This window comes from Mytilus galloprovincialis, chromosome 2, assembly GCF_965363235.1.
Source record: "Mytilus galloprovincialis chromosome 2, xbMytGall1.hap1.1, whole genome shotgun sequence".
NCBI classification, from domain to species: domain Eukaryota; kingdom Metazoa; phylum Mollusca; class Bivalvia; order Mytilida; family Mytilidae; genus Mytilus; species Mytilus galloprovincialis.
In genome coordinates, this window is record NC_134839.1 from 83,606,333 (window position 1) to 83,631,550 (window position 25,218).

Consider the following 25,218-nt stretch of genomic DNA (forward strand, 5'->3'; position numbering starts at 1 on the left):
TTTGGACTTGGATAAATTGTTGAAAATCACAGTTATACAGAGTTTTTTTCTAAACGCCTTCAGATATTGGGCAGATTTTTGATGCGAGGTAACCATGATGAGATACAGGTCAAGTTTAAGTTTTGTTCCACTTCGCTAATTTTTGCGGAAATTACAGGCTTTGGACTTTGATAAATTGTTGAAAATAACAGTTATACATACTTTGTTTCTAAACACTTTCAGATATTGGGCTGATTTTTGGTATGAGAGTTACTCATGATGAGTTACAGATCAGGTTTAAGTTTTGTTCCTCTCCATTAATTTGACAAAAATAAGGGTTTACAACTTTGAAAATTGTTGAAAATCAGTTATAGACTTTTTTCTATAAGCTTCCACATTTTGAGCTGAGTTTTATAATTATGAACATATCAATGTGAGACTACCATCATGTTTGTGTCCACATGTGTTATTGAAATTGCAGATTTTTCAACTTTTGGGACGGGGCCATTCATGTCGCTTTGACACTTCCAAGTTTTTCAAGTTTCAAAGATAGCATTAACATTTTCCCCATTTTAAATTCGACATCAATATTATTTCTTGCCCATTCTAGTACACCTGAACTGGAACTTTTGCAAGATGACTATATGTGTTGCTGTTTACCTATTGTTTGATTGGATTCAAACTTTGAACCCCAAACAAAGCAAGCTACCGTGCAACCAACAGAGTTACAAGAGTACTTCACTAGATCAGTTAATTGAGGGCAATTATACAAGATCTTTTTGCAAGGAAGGAAGCAATGCTGCAATTTGATTTTGGATTCACAGATGAAAGCAAATCAAGACAAAAATACTTAGCATGCTGTGCACACATCACTAGTAACTCATAAAGTATATAAGAGTTTCTTTAATCAATAGCACAAATGAAAATTCAAGCACAAAACAGCCAAATCAAGATAATAGTGCAGCATTATTAGTGATGGCATCTTTTCCAAGCTCCTGGGTGTTGATCCCAGGCTCAATATTATTGAGCGTCCAACAAGCTTGATAATTAATCCATTTACTGCATGAAACCTTATTTTTTTTTAACCTTTGTTTCGAAGATTTGCTACTTCTTATGTAGACGAAACACGTCCTGGCATGTTAAATTGCAGTGGCGGATCCAGAACTTTTCCCAAGGGGGGGGGGGGGGGGGGAGCTGACTGACCTAAAAGAGTGGGGGGGACCGCTCCAGTCATGCTTCCCTATATAATCAACCAAATTTTCCCACGAAAAGGGGGGGGGGGCCCTCCCTGGATCTGCCTTTGAATTATAAGCCTGGTATCTTTGATATCTATTATACCAAAATTACATTTCTAATCTTAATCCACTGATTCTGTTTATTTGTTTCCACCAAGACTCAAGTAAGTTAAATATATACTAGACCTGTGATCATTTTAAAATGAAAGTTTTAAACAAATATCAAATTTCACAGCTACAATGCATTACTTTTCAAGAAGAAAAATACTGTTTTCCTTTGTCAGCTATCCGCAGCTATCTCTTCATCAACTTCAGTGAGAGAGTTCAAGCTGATCATCATTCAAAGGATTCCAATATAAAAATTAAGATGATGTGAATTGTCAATGTAACAACTATAACCCATGACCAAATGAAGTAGAATCTAACTACAAGACACTATACATATGTTTGGTATGAAAAATCAATAATACATGTACTTTCTATAATATTTCCAAGTCTTTGTTGTCCTATTATTTCAGTTAGCTGAACTGAACCCATCATTACAAAAAATTGCAAGACATTTATGAACAAACATTCTCAATTCTATCTACAATAAATTACCCCTAGAATAAACGTCAAAACTAAACATATTATTTTCCTACTAACTAACACCATCTATTTTAAGGATATATGGGCAAAAGACATTGTTAAGACATTTTATTTTCACTATCAATTTTACTCAGACATCCAAGGAAGGTCAAAAGCCATCTTTGAGTTCAAGAACTCTCTGGTGGAAACCGCGAATGAATGGAAAATTCTTCATCATCGTAAAATTGATTTCAAATCATGTCAGTAACAATTGCCAAAACCATGTACCCAGTCATCATCGACAAATGCTTAGCATTTCTATCATTTAAATGTGATCCAGATGGACTTCAACATTTAACCAACAACTGTCAAAGGATTCCACTTAGCAAACTTTTTGGACAAGAAAATCTAGATATCAAAATTCAATGAAGCTGTAAGTATTATAGTTAACCAAACCTGCATACTTATCATTACTCTTAAATTGTTATTTTTAGTTTTGATTAAAATGCATGGCCATTATGTGGCAGATACACTTAGTATTATTCAAACAGGAAGTTGACAAGAAATGAATCAAAAAATACATCACAGACAGCTCCAATTAGTTGCCTTTGGGAAATGGCACAGCAAATATCAAACATTTGTTTCTATATCATTTATCTATTTTAGGCTGAAAAGAAAGTTAAAATATTTGCAATCTCGTCAGTCAATCTCATAGAATGTCGTAATAAGCTTTCATCGTTTTAAGACATTGTTGGACATTTTGTTTGTATCAATTTTACTCAGACATCCAAGGAAGGTCAAAAGCCATCTTCGAGTTCAAGAACTCTCTGGTGGAAACCGCGAATGAATGGAGAATTCTTCATCATCGCAAAATTGATATTAAAATGTAAAGTTACACCAACCTGACATGTCTCATCAAGTTGTAATCTTGTCCCAAAATAAAATTATAAATTAACAAAACAATATCTTGAAAAGGTTCTACCCGAAGTAAATTGGAAGTAACAAATTATCTCATTTCAAAGGAAAGAAAATAGAAACCATATTTGGAAAAGTTGTAAAGAAGCTATCATATGAAACCTGATGTAGCAAATTACCTGCATTTCAGGCATAAGAGAACAGATATTTAAGTCATTGCAATAAGGAAAACTTTTTACACAAGTGATTGTTAAACAGTTTCAATTGTTTTAGGTTGAGTATAGTTGACCTGTTATAAATAATATCAGAGATTCTGGCCTCATCTTACAATTATGTTCTCAATGAAGAATGGAAATTAGGTCAAGACCAAAAGTGAAAAGAACACCTTCCCATCAATCACCCTTTGTCCAAATTGTTGAAAGTGACAAAATAAATAGCATCAGTAAAAGCAATGAATTTGTCGAGGCTCGAGCAGGAATATTTATCATAAAAATATTCATTCCAAATTAACCAAGGCTTTTTCCTTCTTCCAAGAAAGTTTTAATTACACATGCAATAGATAGGTCTATTACTTTACTTGTATAGTTACAAGGAGTTACGATTTAGGAGTCTACTTAGCATTAACACATCAAATGATAAATTGTATAAAATATACGGGTTTGAATTATAATCACTTTAGTTCATTTGGCAGAATGTTAAGCATCATTTGTTCTCTATATTGTGATGGTTTTCAGATCCCGAAACTCATTTCACAAAAATCTTACTAGAAACACTTACAAGTCAAATATTTCAGTAAAACTTGCAATCAAAAGTCTTAAGACTTTTTGTGGAAAAAGCACCCTAGTCTTGACATTATGGTGTTGCAGGAAGATTTAAAATGAAAAAGGACCGAAGAAGTTGTACTACTATCTAATTCTTCTGCCAACACATCCAAATTCTTCACTTCTGACAGCTTCCTTCCTCCTAAAAAAAGTCCCAAGATCTACTATAGTAAAGACAAAACAATTGAACTACCTCTACAAAAAATGAATTTTATCAGGTATGATTAAATAGGACTATTGTCTTTATCATTTATATTGGATGGAAAGTAATTAAAGCATACAATAACAGAGAATATCAGATTAAATATACGGGCTTGGGTTATAATCATATCATTCATTTGGCAGAATGTAATCATCATTTATTCTCTGTAGAATATACATAAAGTATAAAAATATAAAAGAAAGTTCAAAAGATCTTGTTGCGTGGCTTTTGAGGTAAGAAAAATAGAAAAAGGAAATTTAAACAAGAATGTGTCCATAGTACACGGATGCCCCATCCACACTATCATTTTCTATGTTCAGTGGCTGTACATGTGAAAATGAGGTCAAGGATTAAGGCCTGGTTTTGGCCCAAAATAAAATGTTTGATAACTTTTTCAAATTGGCACATAATGTTTAGAAATGCATAGGGTCAAGAAATATCATTGAAAAACATTGAGATTTTTATGTGAGGATGTCACAATTATATGTACTGTTTTCACAAAAATGATGAAAAATACAGAATTTACTCAGTTTTCTATCTTTATTTCTGTTGTGGAAACATCGTGCACAGCCAAGAAACAACAAAATAATTTAACAGAACTTCAGAAGCTTTATAATAACTATTTACAAAATCTCACCACATAAAAAAGTTGTTTCTTGGGTGCTCACATATTTTTTCAATCTAAAATATACTTAAAAATTTAATGAAAAACAAGAAAATCACAATATTTTACAAATTATGCAAATTAAGTCCTGATTTGTTGCCATGGTAACTTGTTCAATGTCCAAAATTGTTTTGTTTTTCTGAATACTGTACAGTAATTAAAAAATATGTATGATAACTTTTAAATTTGTAGCAATTTTTGGGCCAAATAAGGGCCTTATTGTCCCTACTCCTTTGACTGTCATAAGTGAGAGGTTTAGCACTATTAAACCAGGTTCAATCCACCATTTTTGAAAATGCCTGTACCAAGTCAGGAATACGAGTTTTCCATTCGTTTGATGTGTTTTGTCATTTGATTAGGAACTTGAATTGAATTTTCATCGGAGTTCAGTATTTTTGTGATTTTTTAACTTATTTTTTTGGCATTAAAATTAGAAAGATCACATCATAGGGAACATGTGTACTAAGTTTCAGGTTGATAGGACTTCCACTTAATCAAAAACAACCCAACCAAAAACTTTAACCTGAAGTTGGACAGATGGACAAACAGACCAGAAAACATAATGCCCATAAATGGGACATAACTAAATATCAAAGGGATCATGCTCTACCAGCTTTTCTGTTTTGTCAACACATGTCAATTCTTCCTGCTTCCTAAAATATTCCAGTGATCTTAGATAACAGTTCCCTTTGTAATGCTTATTAACAAGGATTATCTTAACAACCATGGACTCTTAGATCATACAAGATTACAAGCTGAGGAGTCAGAACAGGATATCAGAAAAGTGAATCTACATGGATAATTAAGAGAGATTCCCATTTCACTTGAAGTTCATCGTCATATATCTCAATTCAATTCTTATTTCATGACAATTTTGAAATGCATTACATAGTGTACTGATAAAATAATGCTTGCTCTTTTCTTTTTTTTTTGGAAATTTTTCATAAGACTTTCCAATTTTAAGAGTGACAAGCCGACTTTACAGCAACATTGAACATTTACTGTAACTATTTTTTCTGTTGAGCATCTACTTTTGACATCATGAAACATGTTTAAAATGCATTTACTTTCTAGTTGCTACAAGGAGGAAATAAGACTGCAAACAAATTGTCAACAATCTCCTGTTTTGAATGGGCACTGCTGTCTGTCTCTATTTCACTAAACAAATGAATGTAAATTAGTAAATATATGCATTATAGGGACAGAAGAATTGGGTCTGACACAACATAGCATTAGAATACTAAATGTCCATATGTAATAATGTCAAATCTTTTACAAGAGATTGAAAACTGCACACAAGTTAAACATCTATGAGTATGAATCAATAAAAAGATCTGTCAGACCTGTACACAATAATTATTAGCAGTAATCAGATTTAGTCAGAATCATCTCCCATTGGCGATTGACCCAGATCCTTATCTGACCACAACAGAACGTTGCGACCAGCAAGTCACTGAGAATTTCCTCAGGGTCAAATGACACGCATGATTTCATCATTTTACGCATTCTGTACAAGGAGTCAAACATGTCCAATAACATTATATGCACTCAAATCAGTTAACCAAATTTGTTTACAGATGTCTTACATTTTGCAAGATTTTCATCCATAAACTAAAAACAAAATGCCAAGTTTTGAAATATTTTATATATACTTGTATGGTGTTGATGAATCTAAGCGGACCAGGAGCATTTGAACATTATTTCACAGGCAAAAGTTTCCATAAACTAGGTAAAAGTTTGAAGATGTATTCAGAGTTGATAAATATCATGTCAAATTCCCTTAAAACAAAGACTTCAAATCAAATGGCTAATGTAGGAAAAATCACATATCTTTTAATGTTTAACGATTATAAATAAAAACTTTGCTGTATCAGTTAGGGGCGAAAATTTGTCTTTCACTGAAAATCAGTTGAACTATGAAATAATCATTTACAGCACAGACTGATTTGATTTTAGTGATCTGTTGTCTTGTGTCTCAGAAATTAATATCGATGGAATTTCTTTTAATCACAAATTTTCATTGCTATGGAAAGGAAAAGGAAAATCCTTCCAGTTCATCAACCCTTCCTGCCATTTTAAAGCAAGAAACAAGATAATCCATGTATAAAATTTGAAATGTTTTATACTAATGTGACAGTCTCCGGTAAATGCATATGCCAACATTAAACAATTCTTAGACAACAGCAAAATGAAAATTTGGAAGTGGTTAAAGCACACCATCACAGACTTAACATTTTTTACTGATCAATTAGGGTTTTTTGGTATTCTTTTTAATAAAAAAATGTTTTTCACATAAACCTAGTTAGAAGCTGAAGATGGCAAAAAAAACAAAAACAATAGACTTATTATTTCAAAACCACACAATTTATTTCTACAAATGATCCTCACATTGATAATAGCCGTCTCAGACGGGGGCATTTGCTATCGATCACAGAACATCAGCTCTTGCATTCATCACTAACAGCTATTTTCACTATTTATACTGGCCTTGTTCATCAATTCATGAATCTATCCTAATTTTAACTTGCTGTCAATCACAGATATCAACCTCTGAATTCATCATCAACAATGAATTAAGATGGAGTAAAGTGCAAGAAAACAAGAGGCCCTCAAGAGCCTGAATCACTCCCCTGCAATTTTTGCTTAATAATATTGTAACTTGCTTACAGGAACGTTGCAGATCTGGGCACAAAAACTTGTCAAAAATTAATACAATTTCTATGTTCTGCAATTTCAGGGAATTTAATTTTAGGGTTAATATTTTTTTTAACAGTGATCAGCAGTGAATGAGATTTTAACTTGATATTCCATGAACTTAGAAGTATTTAAATACAAAACATTTAGTTCAATACATGGAACAAGCATGTAAATGATCAGTATTTCATTGTTGGGTCAGATCAAAGTTCATTTTACTTCAATAATAAATTCAGGACTCAAAAGTCAATTTAACCAACAAGACCAGTTTTGGTCCAAGACAAGTAGGTTGTCAAATAAAGAATTTTCACCTTTACAATAAATCATTCCTACTTCATCAATCTTGTTTTAAAACATTTGAAGTTATTTATGAACAAACCTATCTATTGACCTATTAACTGTTTAATGAAATAGGACCTCATATATTTCAGTTATAAATAAAATCAAGGTTAATTTTGCCATAGTAGTGCAAACTTGCCATGAAATTCACGCTGCAGTCAGAATTCAGATTGTAATCATTATATGATCATATGTCCCTATCTGAATTTGAAATCATCATTCCAGCAGGAGTAAAGTCAAGAAAGCAGAGTTAAAGAAAAACAATCCAACACGAGCGATTCTGTTGCATGTATCCATTAGAAACTTTGTAGAATTTAGTACATACCATGTTCAGTGAATCCACTCCTGTTTTAACGGGTATAGTATCTTGTATGGTTTTGACAATTTTTCTGTAAAAAAGGAACTGGTTTTGACAATTTTTCTGTAAAAAAGGAACTCCATAAGTAATATTCAGAAGTACAATATAGAAATGTAGAACAAGATGCATTGTAGAAAACAAAAATTAACCCAGAAAGGGTATGAAGTTTATTTAGACATTCAGAACAAGCAGTAGAATCATCAATTTCATAGCCCAATGCTCGAAAGTTTCATCCTAATGTCATCAAAACTATTAATACCTGACAAATATCAACAGAATATCTACCATAAGCGGATCCAGGGGGAAAGGGGCCTATTGTGGGAAAAATTTGGTTGACTTTATAGGGAATCACTGAAGCATGACTGGAGCCCTAGCTATGTGACAATTGGGAGAAAGAAAAAATATTGCAGTTTTGATTAGGCCAAAAAAAAAATACGTCTGTTTCCTGACGGACCCCGACTCAAACCCCCCGACCCTAGATCTTTTTATTCAAATCCGAAAAAAATCGTTTCAGGTCAGGAAAAATTTGTTTCCGGTCAAATCCAGATCCGTATCTTGCTATGCCAAAACACTCAAAATGGCTGCTCCCAGCACAAATGTGCTACAATTAAGGTTAATGTCGGCACCGGGAGGATTATTCATTTAAAGCTTCTTTAAAGGGATTAAATCATTTTGGGGTACAGGACCCTAACCAAACATAAAATTTAACCGACTGCAATTCTGACAGGGAGTGCAAAAATAAAAAAAATAATCCCGACCTACCGACCCCGATTTATTTGCCTTTGGCAGCAGTAAACAGACATGTTTTTTTTGGCCTTAAGATGAAATTCATGAAAATGACAGCCATTTGTAAATGAATGTTGGGAACAGTTATAGTGGCACCACCAAATTTCAAACTTGATCAGTGTTTTTTGGTAATTAGGATGGAGTACAAGATTCCCAACTTTTGGTGGGTCAAACTGAAGTTAGGGAGCAGAAAACTTCTTTAAGTCCTACGGACAAGGGTGAAAATGAATGCCCCGCACCTTCCACTACAGCAGGGACATAAAAAACAAAATATACATACTTTTCTAGTACTGCAAAAATCTGAACATAATGAATTACATTTTTTGAATGTATTTACAGATATTGGCAAAGCTCTCCCTTGTTCACGATTATAGTTGACCAACAAAAAAGATGAGATAAACATGAAAGTTAAGAATGTCACTTCAGACTAACATATGGCATCAGATACAACAGTGAGCTAAGATGAGGTGAGTAAGCCCCACTCACTGACATATAAGAAGGATCTATTGAAAACATCATTAGTGACATGGTTTGTGAATGGATTAGGGAATCTTTAACAACTTAAGTTGTACAACAATTGCTCAAGGTATATCATTTCTGTATGCATAGCATATGCCATAATATGGCATATGCTATGCATACAGAAATATTGAAATTTTTTTTCAATAAAAGCAGGAAATAAACACATAATTCATGACAATTAAATTACAAACTTGTAAATTTTGGAAAAAGTATGAATTAGTCTCGCACCTATTTCGTGGCCCGATGATATCGCGTCTTTGGTCCAGGTAATTGGAAGTCCAGATGAAAGAAAATAATTTTCAAAATATTTATTTTTTAGTGTTTTCAGGTGAAAAATATTTAATGTCTCAGAAATTGTATTTAGTTATGCTGCAATTGGTTTTTGGATACACAGATGAAAGTAAATCAAGACAAGAGAAAAATGCACAACATGATGTGCATACAGCACCAGTAATTCAAAAAGTACAAGAGGGAGTTTCTTTACTCAAAAGCACCTACACATTGCACAAATGAAAATTCAAACACACAACAGGCAAATCAGTTTCTAATTGATTCTAATTGGTGATGACATCTTTTCAAGCTCCTGGGTGTTGATCCCAGACTCAATATTATTGAGCGTCTACCAAGCTTGATAATAATTTTTGTTTCCACCAACAGACTTTATTAGTCAACTATATTCTAGACCTGAGGTTGTATCAAATTTCTTAGCTATTACTTTTCAAGAGGAAGAAAAAATAATGTGTTCCTTTGTCAGCTATCCGCAGCTATCTCATCATCAACTTCAGTGAGAGAGTTCAAGCTGATCATCATTCAAAGGATTCAAATTTAAAAATTAAGATGATGTATAATTGTCAATGCGACAACTATAACCAAAGACCAAATGAAGTAGAATCTAACTAGTCACTATACAGCCTTGGAAGGTTATCTTACTTAGTTGGGGTGTTCAGAATCCAGTGGCAAATATTTCATGCATGTTCTGGATGAAATTAATGAACAATACAAAGGGCCGGTCATGTAAAGGAGACCGTTCAGGATGAGATGAATGTTTTGGAAATTTAGACCACCCTGGAATTTGAGGGCATTTTTGGATATGGTCAGTAATGGTTGTTGCATCAGATTTAACCACCCATTCGACTAGACTAGTTGTGATCATGAACATCCTAATTAGTGGAACAGATGAAATATAAACTGAAATCCAGTCAATTTAAAACCTTTTCTTTGTCAGCTATCCGCAGCTATTTCTTCATCAACTTCAGTGAGAGAGTTCAAGCTGATCATCATTCAAAGAAAAATTAATTAAATTGGTAAAAAACATTTAGAAAGGTTTCAGTCAATCTTGTAAAAGGCTGCAAAGAAACTTCATATGCAATAATATCCAAAACATAGCATACCTCAAATTTCAAATTACTTTTTTTAACACTGGCTAAAAGAAAACAGACATTTTTTTCATTCTGCTAACCCTTGAGCTCTCCCAAACGTGCTGGACTCCAACAATCTAATGATATTGTTATTCAAAAGACAAATATTTGCAACTAAACATATTGTCAGTATGAAAAATTAATAATACATGTACTTGATACTAGGATTTTAGTGGGCAAGTCTTTGAAATCTGTCAAACCATCTACAGGTTGAGACAGTTTATTCAATTTAATTGTCTTCTGAACACTTTTTTCAATCATTTTCATGATCAAACTCTGATGCTCCGTTGACCAATTTTTGCAAGGGAATGACTTGTTACAAATACGATGTTTGTAACATTCATTGTGCTCATCCAGAGTATTCATCCTGTCCGGACACCTTACACACTTCTTAAACTTATGTTATCTTCCCGTTTCTCCTTCTTACCATACAACTTCTTATAATCCAAATAAACGTACAGGGAAAGCAACGCGTGTGCTTTAATGGCTGCCGCCGAGAGAAACTGAAGTTATGCAAGGGAGATAACTGGAGGTGTTACTGTATTTATATTAAACAAGAGTGCACACGCTGAAATGTCTCGCCTTCTATACTAATCATTGATATTATGTTGATAGTCCTAAGTATAAAGCTAAGCTTTAATACAACTGTCACATAAACTTAACATTAACCAAGATAACTAAACAAAGACCAATGAACCTTGAAAATGAGGTCAAGGTCAGATGAACCATGCCAGGCAGACATGTACAGCTAACAATGCTTCTATACAACATATATAGTTGACTTATTACTTATAGTTTAAGAAAAATAGACCAAAACACAAAAACTTAACACTGCAATGAACCGTGAAAATGAGGTCACGGTCAAATAAAACTTGCGCGACTGACATAAAGATCATAAAATATTTCCATACACCAAATATAGATGACCTATGGCATATAGTATTAGATAAAAAGATCAAAACTCAAAACAACTTTGACCACTGAAGCATGAAAATGAGGTCAAGGTCACACGACACCTGCCAGTTGGACATGTACACCTCACAATCATTCCATACAACAAATATAGTAGACCTATTGCTTGTAGTATCTGAGATATGGACTTGACCACCAAAACTTAACCTTGTTCACTGATCCATGAAATGAGGTCGAGGTCAAGTGAACTGTCTGACAGACATGAGGACCTTTCAAGGTACACACATATCAAATATAGTTATCCTATTACTTATAATAAGAGAGAATTCAACATTACAAAAAATCTGAACTTTTTTTCAAGTGGTCACTGAACCATGAAAATGAGGTCAAGGACATTGGACATGTGACTGACGGAAACTTCGAAACATGAGGCATCTTTATACAAAGTATGAAGCATCCAGGTCTTCCACCTTCTAAAATATAAAGCTTTTAAGAAGTTAGCTAACACCGCCGCTGGATCACTATCCCCATGTCGAGCTTTCTGCAACAAAAGTTGCAGGCTCGACAAAAACTCGACGAGCGTATGGGGAAGTAGAGGGAAATTGCAATTAGTTCAGGAGGCAGGTAAGTGGAAACATTGAAGTGAACAATATTTCCAAGTCTTTATTGTCCTTAAATTTTAGTTAGCTGAACCTTGCCTATCATTACAAAATATATATAGAAAGACATTTATGAACAGGCATTCTTAATTCTATCTGCAATAAATTACCCCTAGAATTAAGGTCATAACTAAACATTATTTTCCTACGGACCAACATTATCTATTTAAAGCATTTATGGGCAAAAGACATTGTTAAGACATTTTATTTGTATCAATTTTACTCAGACATCCAAGGAAGGTCAAAAGCCATCTTCGAGTTCCAAGAACTCTCTGGTGGAAACCGCGAATGAATGGAAAATTCTTCATCATCGCAAAATTGATCTCAAATCTAGTCTTTTCAATTCAACATGTCAGATACAAGTGCCAGATATTGGAATATACCTAAAACCTTGTACCTTTACCAACCCTGCAAGCTTACCGTTACTCTTTTAATTATTTATTTCAGTTTCGGTTAAATTACATGGCCATTATGTGGAAGGATCAGTATTATTCAAACAGAAAGTTGATAAGCAATGAATCTTAAAAATGCATCACAGACAGCTCCAATTGGTTGCCTTTGGGAAACAGCACAGCAAATATGAAACATTTGTTTCTTTATATGGGGACGGAGTCCCCAATAACAGTAGAAAATTCAATAAAAAAAAAATACGGGAAAATTTCCCGAATTTTTCTTTGTACTAATGAACTCAAAATCGTTCAAATTTTTTTTGTCGTGTTTTGAAATTCCGGACCTGCGCAGAAATGTACAATGTGCTTCCTTTTTCCGGTCTCGTTTGTATGAAACTTTGAGTAAAATATATATTTATCAGTCTAGTATAAAATAGGAAGGAACGCGCAATACCAATTTCATTTTTAATAATTCCTTAATATGATAAAACGTTACCTGATGATAGCGTTTCTTTGTTTACATTGCATATGACGTCATAATTTAAATAACGTCACAACTAAATCCCTAACAACAGAACCAAAATCGGAAACGTTACGGTATTTCCGTTTCTTTTTTAAAAAAAAAATATTTAAGTTACAAAAAAATAATTCACACAGACTTCGTCCCCATTTACAGGTAATGCCTGCCTCATATTAAAAAAAAATAATTTAGGAGATAATTTATGTCGGCCATCTAATTTAAGCTGAAAAGAAAGTTAAATCATTTGCAATCTTGTCAGCCAATATCATTAAATGCCGCAATAAGCTATCATCAATTTAAGACATTGTTGATGACATTTTTTCTGTATTAATTTTACTCAGACATCCAAGGAAGGTCAAATAGCCATCTTCGAGTTCAAGAACTCTCTGGTGGAAACCGCGAATGAATGGAAAAGTCTTCATCATTGTAAAATTGATATCAAAGTGTTTAGTTCCATCAACTTGACACGTCAGCTACTGGAGTTGTAATCTTGTCCCCATTTTTTTGTTGTTGTAATCTTGAAAAAAAATTCAACCTGGCAAATTATCTCTCCTCATTTCCAAGGAACAAAAATAGAAACCATTTTTGGAAAAGGTGTAAAGAAACTATCCAATAAAACCTGTAGTAGCAAATTATCTTCATTTCAGGCAAGAGACCAGATTATTTTAAGTCTATTTATAAAGATGATTTGGAGTCTTTTCAGCATCAACACAACAAAATAATTGTATAGAACATCAGATAAAATATACGGGCTTGGATTATAATCACTTAAGTTCATTTGGCAGAATGTTAATCATCATTTGTTCTATGTCAAATATATAGAATGGGATCCTGTGACTGGTTTCACTTTCTAACCTTTATACTGTTAACTTAAGACCATTTTTCTCTCAAAATTCCAAGAGATGAACTATATCCAGTTTTCAACAAGATTAATGTTAATTCAGAAATTTCTGTATTATTGCGATTGCTGAACCGTGACCAATGAACAAGATCCATCCAATAAAATTTCACTTTTTAAGGAAATGCTCCACACAAACAATACTTTTCAAAAGGGAATTTCAATTTCTCAATTATTGATTAGATAGCAAGTTTCATAGATCTTTGTTCTATTTGCAGTCAATGGTAGTGAGAAATCTACAAGTATCTTTCAAGCAAATATCAATCTATTCAATAACAGAGAACATCAGATAAAATTTACGGGCTTGGATTATAATCATATTATTCATTTGGCAGAATGTTAATCATCATTTGTTCTCTGTAGAATATATTGTAATGGTTATCAGATTTTCGAGACTTATTGCACAAATATTAAAACATTTCAGAATAATTTGTGATCAACAAGTCAAAATTTTGCGAAAAGAAGCACCTGTGTTTAACATTATGCAAATGCAGGAGTTTCAAGAATTTAAATTTAAAAAGACCATACAAAGTTGTACCACCATCTTCTGCCAACACATACCAATTCTTTACTCTCATCTTTCTTCCTCCTAAAAATAAAATCCAATATCTACCAATTTAGACATAACAACTGAACTACCTTTACAAGAGATGCATTTTAACAGGTGCTATATTAATTAAAATGACTTTGTCCTAAACATTTCAATTGGATGGGAAGTAATAAAACTTTAGAATATATACAATCAAAGAGAATATCAGATTAAATATACGGGCTTGGGTTATAATCATATCATTCATTTGGCAGAATGTAATCATCATTTATTCTCTGTAGAATATATATTTATAGTACTTAATACCCAGCATTAGCTGTCATTGGTTGAGCATAACATAAAATAAGAAAATTTAATGTTGAAAACACTTGGTCAATAAAAGAAATTATAGAAATTTTTGTTTGAACAATTTATTGATACTTTTTACCTTCCAAAAAACAATAGTCGACAATGCAAATTACCTTTAGCATCTTTTATATTGGACATTGAAAGAAATATATTACTTTTAACAAAGAAAAGTAAACAAAATTGTTGTTCATGGATAGTGGTCACATTTACAAGAATACCCACATCTTTATATGTAAAGGTTTGCCTAGGAATTACCTTTAGAATCTTTTATATTGGACATTGAAAGAAATATATTACTTTTAACAAAGAAAAGTAAACAAAATTGTTGTTCATGGATAGTGGTCACATTTACAAGAATACCCACATCTTTATATGTAAAGGTTTGCCTAGGAGGCAAAAGCCTATATTGGCTTTTGAAATTAGAAAAATATGAAAATTAAAGAACTCGACTTACCAACTAAATGTACAGGCTCTTCCTTATTTTGAATTTCTGTTGTCAATTAATGCATGTCAAATCTTCTTTCTAAAATATGCAAACAATTATTTAAATAAATCATTTCGATCTTATTTTAAGTTCCTTTTGTAATTTTAGCTCATTCATCAACGACATTTTACCATGAATTCTCAATTCATACAAAATAGCAAGCTGAGGAGTCGGAACAGGATATCAGAAAAGTGAATCTACATGGATAATTAAGAGAGATTCCCATTTCACTTTAAGTTAATCATCATATATCCCAATCCAATTCTTATTGTATTATAACAATTTTTTTAATTTCTGTACTGTTTATATAAGCCTCCTTTATATTTTTTTTTTCCACATGAATTCACTCCCAACATCACGAAACATGTTTGAATATGTATTTACTTTCTGGTTGCCACACACGACATAGCAGTTGTTCATTAAATATTCACATATAATAATATTAGAACCTGAAAAGGGCCATAACTGAATAATGAAAAAAAAAAGATCAGACCTGTACACAATAATTATGAGTAGTAATCAGATCAAGTCAGAATCATCTCCCTTTAGCGATTGACCCAGATCCTTATCTGACCACAACAGAACGTTGTGATCAGAAAGTCACTGAGAATTTCCTCAGGGTCAAATGACACGCATGATTTCATCATTTTACTAATTCTGTAAAAAAAAAAGTCAAACAAGACACATTTCATCAGTCTTCACGCTGAACTGCTAAATCTACAGGCCCCCAGCTCAATTTTTGAAAATTTTTAGTTAAGATTCTGTTGGCCTGTAGGTCTGAATTTTACAGGCCTGAGAGCAATTTTACCAGCCTGGGCTGCCACTCGGCATGAAGACTGTTTCATTAAATGCACACAAATCATTACATTTCTTTACAACAAATTTAGTTACTTTCCCCAAGTTTCTCATCCCCACATTTACAGACGACATTAAAAACATGAAAGATAAAATTTTAAAATAATTCTTATAATTGTATGGGGTTCACTGTTGCTAAAATAAAGCTTCTTTGCTGATCAAGAGCATTTGTCACAGACATCCAAAGAATTTTTACAAACTATTTCACAGCCTAAAACTACTGTGGATTCATTATTATTCGTTGGATACCAATTTTCTTGGCTTTCGTGGACACAGGTGAACCACAAATTCAAATGTTCAACAAATAACATATTTTCAATAGGCTTTCTATACAGAGATTGGCAAAACCACGAAACCAAATATCCACGAATATGAGTCTTCAGCAATCAACGAAAAATTGATACCCACGAAAAATAAATGAATCCACAGTAAGTAAAAGCAAGACTTGCCAGAGCTGTTAAATATTTTGTCAAATTCCAACAAAACAGACATTGAATCAAATTAACATAAGGAAGCTTAAAGTTTAAGAATGTCTGATAATTAAAAAAAAACTTTGCTGTATCAGTTAGGGGCGAAAATTTGTCTTTCACTGAAAATCAGTTGAACTATGAAATCATCATTTACAGCACAGTATACATGTAGTTTCCAGATGGAATTCACTTTTAATAAATTTTTGAAAGAAAATGGAAAATCCCCTCATGTTCAACCTTCCTAAACATTAAAAGCCATGTGTGAGCAAAAATAGACGACTCATGTACAATATTTGCAAAGTTTTATCCTTAGGTCTGATGAATGCACATGCATGCCAACAGGTGTTCTTGGAATTATTTTTTTATATAGGTTTTTGATGATCCATCAATGGACAAATGAATTAATAGCCGTCTCAGACGGGGGCATTTGCTATCGATCACAGAACATCAGCTCCTGCATTCATCACTAACAGCTATTTTCACTAGTCCTTTTCAAGACTGGATTATAGACGAAAGTTTCACTATACATGATATCGACTTCAAAAAAAGATTTTGGTTTACCAAAAGACCTTACTTTACATGAGCACCAAAAGTTCCATATTTAAAATGTAGCTTGATATTGAAATAGGAACAATGTGTTGGCAAAATAAAATTCAGAGGGAAATTAAAAAAAAAATTGAGGACAGATGCCAAATAGGGATCCTGTGCATTACTTTATTTTAAGTGGATTGAGAATTCTGTGGTTTTACAAAAGTCTGAATACACACCTGCAGAAAAGTATATTTGTACTTCTTTGAACATTAAAATTTCCAATGGCAGTAATTTCATGCATATTCAGGACAATATTGACAAGAATACAATTTGTTACCCGTCCCAACTTCCTAAATCAATTTCCTCTGTATAGAAGCCGACAAAATAGTATTTCTGAATGTGACAAATTGCATTTCAGTGCTGTATCAGTTAGGGGCGAAAATTTGTCTTTCACTGAAAATCAGTTGAACTATGAAATCATCATTTACAGCACATGTCACAAACACTATTAAATCTCGGGTTATTTATCCAATCTTGTTTTCACAAAATTATGGATTAGTCTTTAAAGGTCTAGTGGCAAATATTTCATGCATATTCAAGACGATGGTTGAGAACACACAAGTGGTACCCTAACATTTGGAAGATTCTTGGGTTTCAAGAGGCAGGTTGAAACAGTCTATCCCATGCAATGCATTGCCGCATCCTTGTTGACACTTTACCTGAGAAATTAACATCTTTAAAACTTTTTATACTGCATTGTCTCAGACGGGGGCATTTGCTATCGATCATAGAAATCAGCCTCTGCATTCATCATCAACAATGAATCGAGATAAAGTCAAGTTTAATCGGCAAACATTACCGTTGCAGATCTAGGCACCAACTTTATTTAAATTGTCAACAGTTTCTATGTTCTGCAATTTATATATGTGTATTAAATTTTTGGATTAGCTTCTTTTAGAGCCCAGGAGGTGATTTCACAAAAATACAATACTCAAGACTAACATTGATAGCAAGTTATTAACAATTCCATTTTTTTGTGCAATCAACTCCAGCCATACAATGAAATGAGATTTAAGACCCAACTGTTTAATACCTGGTACAAGCATGTGAATGACCAGTAATTTATTGTTCAAATCAAATCCTTTCGCTTGAATAATCAATTAAAAGATTTCTATTGCAATTAAATCTGGACAATTTTTGGTCAATGACATCTCAGATGTTAAGAGTTACTAGTCAAAACATCATTCCTACCTTCAATATTGTTTAATACATTTATGAACAAGCCTACATAGTCAGTGACCTGTTAACTGAAATGACCCCTTACAAATTGAAACAAAGAGAACTTTTTTTTTCTACATGTATTTCAGTTTTAAATAAAATCAGAGTGTAATTTATCAGAGTAGTGCAGACTTTGCCATGAAATTCATTCTGCTGTCAGAATTCAGATTGTAATCATTTATGATCATATGTCCCTATCTGAATTTGAAATCATCATTCCAGCAGGAGTCAAGAAAAGATAGCAAAATCTTCTGTTGCATATATTCACATGGGATGCAAAAGAGTACTTTGTAGAATTTAGTACATACCATATTCAGTGAATCCACTTCTGTTTTAACTGGCATAGCATCTTCTTGTACGATTGATTTTTCTGCAAAAAAGAAAAAGATATTGATGTACAATGTAGTATTGTAGATGCATTGTAGAAAACAAATGGTCAAAATAGGGTATATAGTTTAATATGACATTCAGAACAAGCAGTGGAATCATCAATTTCATAGCCCAATGCTCGAAAGTTTCATCCCAATGTCATCAAAACTGTTCACCCAAAAAATATCAACAAAATCTCTTCAAATTTTTTTACTTTGTTTAATCCTTTCACTGATAGATTACCTGACAGCAGCTACTCTGGGACTATTGCTACCCTTGCTGTGACCATTAAATTTACTCCCCATTGTTTGAATCAAAGTAATTGTCCTTATAAATATGTCCTGAAAGTTGATGAAACAGAGTACATGTACATGTACATAGTTTATGTTCAAAATGTTAAGCTTGGGGGAAATAACCTTGAATATTGATCAAACATTCAGAACAAGCAGTGGAATCATTAAATCAAATTTCATAGCCCAATGCTCGATAGTTTCATCCCAATGTCAATACTGTGCAGTGCATAAATTATACATTTGTATTCAAAATGTACTATCTTTTAAAGCCATTTATTAAGATGTTATTAAATATGCATGTAATCAGGTATATGGGGAAGTTAATTTTTATTGAAAGAATACATGCCCTGGAGACCCACAACTAGCTAAATTTGAATAAATAGGCAAATCATTTTATTCAACACATTTTTTTGGTGGTTTCTACTAGGGAATCAGTCTGGACTTTTGAGTGCTACATGTAGTTCTTTGGCCTGAATCACATATTTTGTAAATACAAATATTGGAAACCATCACAAGTAAATATGACTTAAAAAAAAAGAAGAGATAAACATGAATTTGAAGAATGTCACTTCAGACTAACATGTGGCATCAGATACAACAGTGAGCTAAGATGAGGTGAGTAAGCCCCACTCACTGATATATAAGAAGGATCTATTGAAAACATCATTAGTGACATGTTTGCAAATGGATTAGGGAATCGTCAACTTCTAATTATAAAATTGATTTGGAAAAAAATACTGCTCATTTCTAATTTTAAAAGTACATGCATATGCTATGCATTCAGACATATTCAACAATTTTTCCAATTGAAGGCAGGAATTAAAACAAGCCTTTAATACATATTTCATGATAATTAACATTCAAGTCTAGTGTCAATGATTAAACAGTTTTCTCCTCAGGTCCTTTTAGCATCATGGTAATGTAATGCTACATGTATATTTCTTGTAGAATAATTAATAGATGGTATTTAAAATGTTTCCGTTTACCAGGATGCTAAATGAAATATCTGGAGAACACAGATTAACATACATGTAATGCGATTAAATTTCCGACTTCAGATATTAATTCAATGCTTTTGACTTTGTTTTCATATCAACTCACATCAAAGACTACTTTGGAACCCTCGCTCGAGTCTCCATACTTCTCTGATGTCATGAAACTATTTCGTGTCCATTCAGTTAGAGCTAATACTGTATTTGTTCATCAACAAAGTCAGAATACCCAATACATGTAATCATCATTGTGACACTACTAAAATCATGACAGCAGGTGTGAATTTCTCTTATTTACAGATCCCTTCCACGACCAAACATTGTTCTAGCAAAAACCCTTTTACTTTAAATTTGATAGAAAGCAGCATTATTTAATAGACTGATATTCTTTTGAATGCATATATCATGTGTTTAAAAAGTTCCCCTCCTGAAAGAATTTATAACTATTGAAGTAAAAAAAAAGAAAATAATCAACATTGCCCAAGAGATTAAAAAATAATTTAAGCAGTTTACACTTGAATGTTTAAACCTAGCATGCACACATTACATTATAGGTACGGAAAGTGATTTTTTTTAAATCAACTGATCTAAGAAAAACTTTACCTCATTTTAAAGGCATTGTGAAGACATTTTCAAAACAGTTTCACTTTTATCAATACACATCATAACAACGAAGAAATAGCAAATTTTCAAAATGGAAATTTTTTACTATTCTGGAAAAACTGTTTCCTCTCTTTAAAAAATAATAAAATATATTTTTTTAATCATTTGGGTTATAGTTTTGTTTATATTGCTTCTTTTACATCTTGTTAGTCAATTTCAATCCTCCATATTAAGTTTTTTGGTCAAAATAGAAGCATAAAGCATAAAAATGTCAACCACTCTCATGAAATTCTATCATCCAAAGTCACATAACATGACGGTACCTTAATTTATATATTCCTTTTTTCAGAGCATCAGTTGGTATATTGAAAATGTAAAGTAAAACTTTATAAACATTTGAATGTAAAGAAACAAAATATAAATATGAATATTACTCTTTATATACAAATGTATATGTTTAATTGTGTGTGTGTATAAAAAAAAAGATGTGGTATGATTGCCAATGAGACAACTCTCCACTAGAGACCAAATGAAACAGAAATTAATAACTATAGGTCACCGTACAGCCTTCAACAATGAGCAAAGCCCATACCGCATAGTCACCTTTAAAAGGCCCTGAAATGACAAATGTAAAACAATTCAAATGAGAAAACTAACGGCCTAATTTATGTACAAAAAATGAACAAAAAACAAATATTTAACACATCAACAAACGACAACCACTGAATTACAGGCTCCTGACTTTGGACAGGCACATACATACAGAATGTGGTGGGGTTAAACATGTTAGCGGGCGCCCAATCCTTCCCCTGACCAGTCACAGTACAACATAAGAACGAACTATAAAAATCAGTTGTACCATGAGACAAGAATTGTTTTGAAATATGTCATCTTTCTTTGTATAGTCATGATAGTTTTAGAATGTTCCCTTTTCATTAACATTCTATTTAATGAAATATTCTTATTCTTATATATAGCATGTATAGTAAATGCTTATAAATAAAAATAAACAACAAGCTTTTAACAATTATTCTACAGGACTAAAATACCTGTTGCACTGAAAAACAATAAAAATAATATAATGTTATTTTTATTTGAGAAATTTTAAACAAAATAATTATGTCAGATCACTGTAAATACTTGTATGTATAAAAGTAAAGTAAATTCATATCTGTATACCAGTTACATGTACAATAGTTATACAGTGAAATATGTAAACCAATCTCATTCAGGACTGAAGTTCAAAATGCATTGAATGTGAATAGCATTCGAAGTTAACTGCCGCTACTGCATGGATTCCCATGTATGTTTTTAGTTGAACATGTTGAAAATACATATATTGATTGTTGTTAAACCACATTATTCAGTATCTTTACTATCTCGTGTGCAATGACAAGTGGTTGAACTATCTTTAAATCGCAATAAACTGGCTGTATAATGCAAAAAAAAACTATCACCGCTGATTTCCAATCAAAACTAAACCAAAAGTTGTCCATGCAAGGGAAATAACTCTGTATACACAAACAGGAGGGTTATTTATAAAAATTAATTTTGATATGAACACAGCTATCTAGATTTATTTATTGGACCTAATTATTTAATTAATATATTTAACTTAATAAAAAAATATATTTTATGGCTGTATAAAGTGCCCTTGTATTTTTTTGAAACGAATGTAACTTTCAAACCCTTGTTTGTACCTCAAATATTTCATCTTATTCCCGAAAATTATAATATACAAAATCATGTATATTCATATAATATCTATCAAAAGCAATCAGAACCTTCTGAGACTTAACAAGTTAATAGAAGGCCGTAATCGGAGGACACCCAAAGATTTTATTTTTACACACATCTGGGAACAATTATTTAGGGTAAGTTGGAGTTATCTCCCATTGGTTTGCCATACCTATACATTAATCTGTATTTGGATACAGACATTGCTTTTAAATCATGTAAATAGATGCATTTTTACATTAACAGTAAACATTTTTATAAATTCGAGTTTTTCAACACTACAATCTACATTTAATTTGTATATCCTCTGGGTAAAATCTGGATTCAGTACATTTTTTGGTCATCTGCTTAATCACAATATCCATCAATTTGTGGATTAATTATATTGTGGGGGAATCCTCCACCCATCCCATAATATTTTTTTTTGGGGGGGGGGGGGGGGTTAAATGGTCGAACTACCTATGCATGCAATCAACAAGCTTCTTCCCATTTGTCCATAAGACGTGGTAAAATATTATTTCAAGTCAACGTTGACTACGGATTGCTTGGATTTAAAACCGTACATCAGTTGATTGTCAGCAGCCTTATTGGCAACAGGAAGTGCATGGAGACGAGCAAAGACGGGAAATATTACATTATAATATGAGTATAATAACCCCATACTTTAAAAGTGCAGTTCTATGTTTCAGTCCAATCATACCAATGATAAAATAAATATTTCGATCAATTTATGAATTAATGAAAATTTGCAAATAGTTAAATTATGAAAAAAAAGGTTTAAACATTTGAACCAAGTAATACTACTTGTCTAATTTAATTTAATTCGCACTGTATAAGAAAGACAAGTAATCCACAAAAATCATACCTTATTAAAAACACATCACAGAGTACCGAACATGTGCTCACCACCCCTGTGCTCATCACCCCTCCGCAGTAAGGCAAGGACGTCTTCTGTCCAACCTCGTGGCCCAAACTGATTCCTCACGTGGTATCAAACCGGAAATGGCAAGATGTATCGTCTACTTCCGCAAGAAGGAAAAATGCATACAAAACAAACAAACAATTAAAAACAGCATAAAAAGATTCGCAACATTCATTTGTCTTTCAATAAATTAAAAACATCACAAAACAATGGACAATATTTCAAATACTTGTTTCTTACCGACACGGATGATAGAGGGGTATAAGGATTATTTTATCATTAAGACTTTTGAAAATCAAACGATGATTGGAACGAAAGAAATCAAAACTGTTGTTCATTATGTATCACCTGTAGTCGTTGAAATAAGAACTAAATGTTTTTAAGTTCTTCCGGAACATTTTTTTTAATTCCTTATAAAAAAAATATCCCTTAATTGAACCCCGATATGTTCGGTTATATTTTACGGTTATACTTAAGTTCGATTTAATTGTTTTAAATCTTAAAATAAAATGTTATATTTGAATGTCCGTCTTTCTTCTGAGACTTAACAAGTTAATAGAAGGCCGTAATCGGAGGACACCAAAGATTTTATTTTTACACACATCTGGGAACAATTATTTAGGGTAAGTTGGAGTTATCTCCCATTGGTTTGCCATACCTATACATTAATCTGTATTTGGATACAGACATTGCTTTTAAATCATGTAAATAGATGCATTTTTACATTAACAGTAAACATTTTTATAAATTCGAGTTTTTCAACACTACAATCTACATTTAATTTGTATATCCTCTGGGTAAAATCTGGATTCAGTACATTTTTTGGTCATCTGCTTAATCACAATATCCATCAATTTGTGGATTAATTATATTGTGGGGGAATCCTCCACCCATCCCATAATATTTTTTTTTGGGGGGGGGGGGGGGGTTAAATGGTCGAACTACCTATGCATGCAATCAACAAGCTTCTTCCCATTTGTCCATAAGACGTGGTAAAATATTATTTCAAGTCAACGTTGACTACGGATTGCTTGGATTTAAAACCGTACATCAGTTGATTGTCAGCAGCCTTATTGGCAACAGGAAGTGCATGGAGACGAGCAAAGACGGGAAATATTACATTATAATATGAGTATAATAACCCCATACTTTAAAAGTGCAGTTCTATGTTTCAGTCCAATCATACCAATGATAAAATAAATATTTCGATCAATTTATGAATTAATGAAAATTTGCAAATAGTTAAATTATGAAAAAAAAGGTTTAAACATTTGAACCAAGTAATACTACTTGTCTAATTTAATTTAATTCGCACTGTATAAGAAAGACAAGTAATCCACAAAAATCATACCTTATTAAAAACACATCACAGAGTACCGAACATGTGCTCACCACCCCTGTGCTCATCACCCCTCCGCAGTAAGGCAAGGACGTCTTCTGTCCAACCTCGTGGCCCAAACTGATTCCTCACGTGGTATCAAACCGGAAATGGCAAGATGTATCGTCTACTTCCGCAAGAAGGAAAAATGCATACAAAACAAACAAACAATTAAAAACAGCATAAAAAGATTCGCAACATTCATTTGTCTTTCAATAAATTAAAAACATCACAAAACAATGGACAATATTTCAAATACTTGTTTCTTACCGACACGGATGATAGAGGGGTATAAGGATTATTTTATCATTAAGACTTTTGAAAATCAAACGATGATTGGAACGAAAGAAATCAAAACTGTTGTTCATTATGTATCACCTGTAGTCGTTGAAATAAGAACTAAATGTTTTTAAGTTCTTCCGGAACATTTTTTTTAATTCCTTATAAAAAAAATATCCCTTAATTGAACCCCGATATGTTCGGTTATATTTTACGGTTATACTTAAGTTCGATTTAATTGTTTTAAATCT

General features: G+C 32.5%; 1 long non-coding RNA gene and 8 other non-coding genes across 9 annotated transcripts; all 9 read right to left on the reverse strand.

Annotated features, from left to right (window-relative positions):
• Nucleotides 1-1,928: 1,928 nt before the first annotated feature.
• LOC143065551 (small nucleolar RNA SNORD14) lies at nt 1,929-2,024 on the reverse strand. Its single transcript, XR_012975514.1, has one exon. It is a non-coding gene; the product is annotated as a small nucleolar RNA SNORD14 (small nucleolar RNA).
• A 532-nt stretch (nt 2,025-2,556) lies between these two features.
• LOC143065528 (small nucleolar RNA SNORD14) lies at nt 2,557-2,652 on the reverse strand. Its single transcript, XR_012975493.1, has one exon. It is a non-coding gene; the product is annotated as a small nucleolar RNA SNORD14 (small nucleolar RNA).
• Nucleotides 2,653-6,245: 3,593 nt separating this feature from the next.
• Nucleotides 6,246-6,321, reverse strand: LOC143065553 (small nucleolar RNA snR60/Z15/Z230/Z193/J17). Its single transcript, XR_012975516.1, has one exon. It is a non-coding gene; the product is annotated as a small nucleolar RNA snR60/Z15/Z230/Z193/J17 (small nucleolar RNA).
• A 5,969-nt stretch (nt 6,322-12,290) lies between these two features.
• LOC143065557 (small nucleolar RNA SNORD14) lies at nt 12,291-12,387 on the reverse strand. Its single transcript, XR_012975520.1, has one exon. It is a non-coding gene; the product is annotated as a small nucleolar RNA SNORD14 (small nucleolar RNA).
• Nucleotides 12,388-13,313: 926 nt separating this feature from the next.
• On the reverse strand, nt 13,314-13,410 carry LOC143065556 (small nucleolar RNA SNORD14). Its single transcript, XR_012975519.1, has one exon. It is a non-coding gene; the product is annotated as a small nucleolar RNA SNORD14 (small nucleolar RNA).
• A 292-nt stretch (nt 13,411-13,702) lies between these two features.
• Nucleotides 13,703-23,459, reverse strand: LOC143064629 (uncharacterized). Its single transcript, XR_012975287.1, has 4 exons — nt 23,254-23,459; nt 18,703-18,764; nt 15,231-15,299; nt 13,703-14,467 (listed from the first exon to the last, which is right to left on the reverse strand). It is a non-coding gene; the product is annotated as an uncharacterized LOC143064629 (long non-coding RNA).
• LOC143065549 (small nucleolar RNA SNORD47) lies at nt 13,711-13,785 on the reverse strand. Its single transcript, XR_012975512.1, has one exon. It is a non-coding gene; the product is annotated as a small nucleolar RNA SNORD47 (small nucleolar RNA).
• Nucleotides 16,669-16,744, reverse strand: LOC143065550 (small nucleolar RNA snR60/Z15/Z230/Z193/J17). Its single transcript, XR_012975513.1, has one exon. It is a non-coding gene; the product is annotated as a small nucleolar RNA snR60/Z15/Z230/Z193/J17 (small nucleolar RNA).
• On the reverse strand, nt 17,534-17,609 carry LOC143065552 (small nucleolar RNA snR60/Z15/Z230/Z193/J17). The gene has a single exon (XR_012975515.1). It is a non-coding gene; the product is annotated as a small nucleolar RNA snR60/Z15/Z230/Z193/J17 (small nucleolar RNA).
• Nucleotides 23,460-25,218: the final 1,759 nt, after the last annotated feature.